Raw genomic sequence first — 7,713 nt, 5'->3', positions numbered from 1 at the left:
ACCAATAAAATGACAGCCAAATGGCAGGGTCCCTACATTATCAGAAGGAAGATGGGCCCCGTCACCTATGAAGCCCACCACCCTAAAAGAGGCAAATAGAGCCAGTTATACCACGATAATCTCTTCAAAGTGTGGAAGGAGAGGGAGGCTCCCTTTAATATGACGCTGATGGTACAAAAGGTGGAGGCTGATGTGAAGGTGGAAGAAGAGGTGCATTAACCACATGCCTTGCTGGACCTAAGCCATTTGAACAAGAGCAAGGAGGAAGAACTACACCAGATTTTTTCCAGGTATCCAGGGTGTTTTGTCCAACACCAGGAAGGATGCCACTGATCCAACACACCATTCACCGTAAAGAGTCTACACCAATTCATCAGAGGTCTTATTGAGGTACCAGAGATACTGACTGACACTTTGAAGAAAGGAAATCAACACCATGAAAGATCTTGGAGTTATTAAACCTTCATCAAGAGAGTGGAGTAGCCCAGTGGTAATAGTACCTAAGAAAGATGGGTCTCTCAGATTGTGCATTGACTTTCATAAGGTGAATGCTGTGTCCCAGTTTGTGTAATGGCGATTGGCAGGTGCCTTTGGATCCCAAGTCCTGTACATGCACTGCATTCCCACTCCACATGGAATATTCCAGTTCACCATCATGCCCTTTGGGTTACATGGAGCCCCTGCGACTTTCCAGCTACTCATGGACCAGGTTCTACAGAATTGTAAGGAATGCTCTGCTGCCTATCTTGATGATGTGGTCATCTACAGTGCCAGCTGGGAAGAACATCTACAGCATCTTCAAAAGATCCTGAACCGCATCCACGAGACAGGGCTCACCCTGAACATGACCAAGTGTGAGTGGGTCAAACAAGAAATATGCTACCTGGGGTACCATCTGGGGATAGGAGAGGTGCTTCCAAAAGTGGGGAAAGTGGAGGCCATCCTGAACAGCCCAAGACCAAGAACCAAGAAAAAAGTGTGGCCCTTCCTGGGCTTGGTTGGGTGGTATCTGCGATTTAGTTCCTGTTATTTACCATCACAGTGCCCCTAAACCACCTGATGACCAAGGCTATTAAGAATCACATTATGTGGACTGAAGATTGAGCCTTCCAGACCTTAAATGACCATCTGTGCTTGTCTCCAGTGCTCCTAAGCCCAGACTTCAAACAAAGATTTCTTGTGCAAGTGGATGCTTAAGCCACAGGTATTGGAGCAGTATTGGCACAAGTTAAGACTGGAGAAGAATGGCCAATTCTATACCTAAGCTGAAAGCTGTTGCCTCGAGAGACTAGGTATGCCACAATCGAGAAGGAATGCCTGGCAATAAATTGGGCATTGGACAGCTTCTGGTATAACCTGCTCGGAAGAGAATTTGATTTGGAGACAGACCATTGGGCCCTATCGTGGATTCACATAATGAAAGACCATAATGCAAGAGTGACTCGATGGTACTTAGACTCGCAGCCCTTCAAATTCCAGATTCGGTACCAAACAGGTAAGCAAAATGTCACTGCAGATTACCTGTCCCGATTGCCAAACATGGGCAATCTTGAAGAGGGGGAAGTAGTGTGACAGATGCCTCTGTCTCGTACCATGGCAACGACTCCCCATAACACTCAGATACGTCCATTCCACTGTTTCACCTTCGCTGTAGTTCAAAATGAGCTTAAACATCCCCATTCACAGAGCACACACACACACAAACACACACATTATAGTTGGTTTATGTTATGTTTATTTTTAGTTTTGTAAAATTTTTGTTTTTTTATCTGTTTGTCTAGCGTGTCATGCCGTGTCTGTTCATCTGTGTCTTCTGGGTCTGCAGCGTCATCGGTCAAACAATGCATCAGCAGGCGTGCGGGCCAAAGAGGTGCACTGAAATAAACACCGTTGCACTTACTGTATGTGCTACTGTGGACTGAGCCATCATATTCTAAGAACTTGAACTCACTTTCTATTACAATCTATAATAAATAAATGTATATGTTAAAAATAGTTACGTTGGTGAGAGCATGAACGTAAAAACACATAAATGCACACTAATGCTTAGTCGAAAACAGTGATAAAAAAGCATTTTTAACTAAATTTGTAACTATTTTAGCAAGCCTGGTCTCATGCAAAGTTCATGACTGTGGCAGCATTTTTCCAAAAATAAAATAAAATAAATAAATTACATGCTACATTGCCTGTTTCGCTGCAGTGTCCCAGTGAAATGTCCAGCGAGGGGTGCCAAAAGCCAGTGAAATGGCGAAGAGGTTTTTAAGATGCATGTTAGATGGTGGTTTTAATGTGTAAAAGGTACCTCCCTTACCTAAAACTTTAACCTAAACCTAACCAATAGTGTCCTAAAAGTCATTCTGAAGAAGTCCTAAAATGAGAGGTGAGCAAAGCAGACTTACTTACCCTAAACCAACACTTACACCTAACCGACAGTGTCCAAAAAGTTAATGCGACATGAAAAGCAAATTTCTGAAGCAACCATGTCATTCCGTGGAGCTTTAAATACACTTTCTGCTAACATGGGCTGGAGTGTCTGTCTTCCAAGTTAAAAGTCCAACACTCTATCAATTGAGCTACCATACAAGCTAATTACGTTAAAAAAAGTTGGTAAATGTACGTGGGTCTGTAATACAAGTGTTAAAATGTAGTTAAATGCTTTTCAAAAAGTGTTTCAATATCATAATATAGCAGTGTGTGAGTAACAGAGTGAAAAATAAGTGTTGCTAAAGTCATAATCAACTGTAGTACTCATAATTTGTTTGAAAATAATAATAATAAAATACACATTTATTACAGCACATACAAATCAGTTTGCAAAAATGTATTTATATTAACGTTCATTCTACGAGACTAGGTTGATTTTAGCCTTTTAATTAGACACACTGTCTGAAACAATGTGGTACACTGTCTCATGGTGGGAGATATGGAAAAAATAGTGCAAATGACAGCCTCCAAAGTCATGGCAGTCATTTGATTATCATCAATCACAAATATGTAAAATGGCAGATAGTGTTTCTCTTCACTTTTTTGCTGTTTCCAGAGCCTAGGGCTGCCAATTTGCCGATTTGTCTGGACACCTATTTTAGTGATATCTGCTAGGTAAAATTGACAATTTTTTTAATTCTATATTTTAAAAAGTGTTTACAGCACCTTTAAAATGAACAAAATGCAAATTTCTAGTCTGAACTACAATGAACAATGAAACGTAAATGAAAACAAGACATGGCAATATCTCATTCCTGAACAGCAGCTGACCTTTTCGAATGTATTATGTGAATGCTGTCTTTGTGTTCAATGGCTTTATGAGGCCCTTTGTTCTCCAGTCTGACCTCCATATTTTTTTTCAAACCGGACTGTCTAGTGTCACAACCTACCTCTTTATTTCTCTTTTATAATTCACTCAGCCTCTCTCTCTCTCTCTCTCTCTCTCTCCTTCACACACAAAGTTGCACATGATGCACAGAGACACTGAATCGCGTTGGCCTCTCGCTCTGAGGGGAAATAAGAGGACCTCTACCTGTCAAGCCGTCATCATGCTAAAGTTTGTCTCCTGCCCCCGCAGACCTCGTAAACAGTGGTGCTGTTCCTATCACAGTCACTGAGCTCATTGTCTCTGTCAACAGGCACAATAATGAAACGCCCTCTCTCCACCGATGGCATACTACAAGCTATTTATTACACTCCGCCACAGCCAAGCTTCTGTGCTCTCGACACTTGCCTCAAGGTGAGCTGTTCCGCCACAACAAAAGGAAATCGCTTTTCCGTCAATGTGTTTGATAAATGTGTGGGCAGGGTCCAATATTAACACTCGCAAAGCACCAAACGCACTTAAAAATTTGGATTGCAGAATATATAATGGCTTAAAGGGATCGTGCACCCAAAAATTAAAATTGTTCACCCTCATATTATCCCATATATGTATGACTTTCTTTCTTCAGTTGAACAAAAACAACATTTTTCAAGTCAAGTCATTTTTATTTGTATAGCGCTTTTCACAACCCACATCGTTTCAAAGCAGCTTTACAGAAAATCATGCATTAACAGAAAATGAAACTGTTATATCTATAATGTCTTAGAGTCATCCTTGTGTAGTTTGATAAAATATGATTGTGAATTGTGTTTAAAAATAAGTCATTAAACAATAATTGTATTTAGAAACCCAGTGAGCATGCCAAAGTCTACTGTGGCCAGGAACACAAAACTCCATAAGAGTGTAGTCTTAATATAGACCGAGGTGATGCAGGCAGAGATCAGTGAGGTGCATTGCAGTTCAACTGGCCAGTCATTTCGGTGAGGTCCAAGGTTCAGAGAGTGGCATATGAATTATCCCATGTCTCATGGTTGGAGTTGGCATCAGTTCATCCTGGCATGAAGTCCATCATAATAGACTGAAGTGATGTTTGGCTGGCACTGGCTGCATTTAGTCATCATCACTCAGAGACACATAGAAAGTCTGACACCAAGCAGGAGTGGTGGTTCTGGTGACCTCAGGATAGGAGCCCAGAGGTTGAGACATGGATACAAATATAATAATATTAGCATAGATGCCATATAATTTATTGCAGAGTTATAGATCATGATTAATGTTTCTGGTTTCTGGTTCTGGCAGAAGAACTTATTTTAGAAGAATATCTCAGATCTGTAGATCCATATAATGCAAGCGAATGATGGCCAGAACTTTGAAGGTCTAAAAAGCACATAAAGGCAGCATAAAAGTAATCAATATGACTCCATTGGTTAAATACATATCCTCAAAAGCGAAATGATAGATGTGGGTAAGAAACAGGTAAATACTTAAGTCCTTTTTTCTATAAATCTCTACTTTCACTTTCACTTTCTTTTCATTTTGTTTTTGTTGATTCACGTTCTTTGTGCATATTGCTATCTACTAGGTAGGGAGGAGAATTGATGGTATAAAAGGTCTTTCAAGGTCTTGCGACTGGTCTTTTAAAAATGGCTGGTATCTGATGGATGATGACGCATTTTTCTTGACCAATGAGAAATGTTCGCTGTTCTGACCCCACCCAAATTATTCAACTTTGCAAGGAAAGTACTTCCTCTTGAGTAGGTACCAAAAAGGGTCCTGATTTGGTTCAGATTTTAGTTCCACGTGGAACTAGTTTATGTGGTTGATGCCTTTTAGGAAGTAAATTCAATTAAGTTAATTGGATCATTCCATCTCCCGATTCACTTGAGCCCCTGCGCAGAAGCCACAGCTTCTTTTTGAAGTGAAATACTGGACTTGTTGCTGCTGTTTGTCAATATTTTTTTAGATAACTCAGTTATATAAAACAGCCTAGTATGTCTTAGAATTTCATTTGTGATATTTAGTATAAATGTATATGTTTAATTTAATGTTGTTACCTGAGTCAGAACAGTATTATGTGGCACAAAAGCAAAAAAGATCTTTTCAAATGATGTATTATACAAATATTTTTATGATAATATTATAAATATACTGTATATCTACTGTATATGTATAGTTCATATAACTACAGTTAACTTTATAACTATATTTCTAGAACTTCTGATTGCAGAATTAAATAATATCATCGGATTGTATATTGGTAACCACTTTTTCAAAAGGATAGCTAGACTGAACTTTGGTTATTTTAAGTAAACTAGCTTAGTAGCTTCCGTAACACTTGTTAGTAGTATGAGGAAAAACAGCTAAATAACCACAGTGACACAAATATAGGCCTATTCACTAAATAAACATAATGCTAAATACATTTCACAGTTTCATGAGAGGTAAAAAAAACAATTCATACATTTTTCTGGCAAAAAGAACATTTTGGACTGTTTTCGCCCCAACAAAAATCAATTACTTTTCCATCTATAAGTTTGTCAAAACGTGCAAGTTTTCATTAACATTGGCTTAGCATCTTCACAGCCTTGTACAGAGAAAATACATGATTATACAAAGATGTAACACTGTTCACATTTTCTTTGTAAACAGACACTAAGCCCCAGAGAAAATCCTCAATCTGATTCCACACTCCCACAATCTAAACTGAGCACCAGGGCAAAGACTTTACACCACTGAGGTGTAATATGCATATTACATTAGTATAAGAGGAACAAACTCCTTCCAAAGTGAACATGTATGTATCCCACAAAATTGTTGGAGAGGAAAGCCAGGATGCTTAGCTGCAATGGCAAGAGATACTCCCATGGAACAAAGGGGGATGCCAAGAACACAATATCATGCTTATCCACTGACAACAACTGCTGGCATCAGAAGAATGAGCTTTTGTGAGAGGGACGGTTTAAATGCGTACCTTTCTTGCAATACCACCAATGTCAATTGGGGCCGTAGTAACCATAGTAACAGCGGATTATGATGTATTACATAACTGTGCCTGTGTATTTAAACCCCCAGGATGAACAGCGCTGCATTGATTTCACAATGAGCATGTGTCCTCCAGGCATCTTTGTGTGTGCGAGTGCAAAAAGTACAGAGACAAATTGTCGGGTGAATCATGTGAAACCCGCTAAGAAGCCCTGGTCATCTTTAAGAGAAAGAGAGCTTTGTTGTTTCACCTTAAATATAGTTTTGCTTTAAAAATGAAGCCTATTTTAAGTTATTCAAAAAAAAAAAAAAAAAAAAAAAGATTTTTAGATTGTTGCATTATTTTATTTGAAATAATATGAAATATGAAAATTCTGTTATATAACTCACCCTCGTGTCATGTGAAACAAATAACAAAAAACAAAACAAAAGAAAACATTAAGATTCTACACACACACACACACACACACACACACACACACACACACACACACACGGTATATATAAAGCCGCGTTTTGTATTGTCTAATCAATATTTTACATGTCTGCTACAATAAGGCAATATTTTATAATCTGAATATCTGAATAATTATACTTTTTATAGGCACTACAAATTATGTTTATAATTATTTGAATTATCTTTTTTAGTGAACTCTCTTTATTTAGGGGCCTTTCTCAGCAAATAATGATTATATGCGATTAATTGCGATTAATTCCATTAATTAATTGGCATGTTGTGTAATTAACTTGACAAAATACTCCAAAAAGCACCATAATTGAGTCTCTGCATAAATGCATGGCCGATGTGAAGTGTTGGCTGGCAAACAACTTTCTTCAATTAAATGAGGATAAGTCAGAGTTTATTGTTTTTGGTCAAAGGGGATGTGAGGTACATTTAGAAAGAAATTTGTCACTGCTCACAAACTTCCCTATGTAAAAAACCTGGGTGTTATATTTGACTCTGAGCTCAAGTTTGATCGACAAATAAATGCTGTTGTTAAAAATCGATTTTCCATCTTAGAACTATATCAAAGATGATGTCCATCCTTTCTTTTGATGATTTGGAGAAGGTTGTGCATGCTTTTGTGTCTTCTCGATTGGACTATTGTAATGCTTTGTATCTGGGTGTGAGTCAGGCCTCTCTCTCTCGCCTGCAGCTGGTCCAAAATTCAGCTGCTAGGCTTTTAACTGGAACCAGGAAAAGAGACCATATCACCCCAGTTTTGATTTCACTACATTGGTTACCGATCCAATACAGAATCAAGTACAAAGTGTTGATGTATGTATTTAAGGCTCTTCATGGTCTTGCACCTGAGTACATCTCTGCTTTAAAAAGTTTGAATCAACCTTCAAGGTCTCTCCGCTCTGGTGATCAGCTGTGTCTGTCAGTTCCTCGATCTCGCCTAAAAACTAAAGGTGAT

Source organism: Xyrauchen texanus, chromosome 14, assembly GCF_025860055.1.
Source record: "Xyrauchen texanus isolate HMW12.3.18 chromosome 14, RBS_HiC_50CHRs, whole genome shotgun sequence".
Lineage (NCBI taxonomy): Eukaryota > Metazoa > Chordata > Actinopteri > Cypriniformes > Catostomidae > Xyrauchen > Xyrauchen texanus.
Note: the sequence above shows the minus strand (reverse complement) of the source record.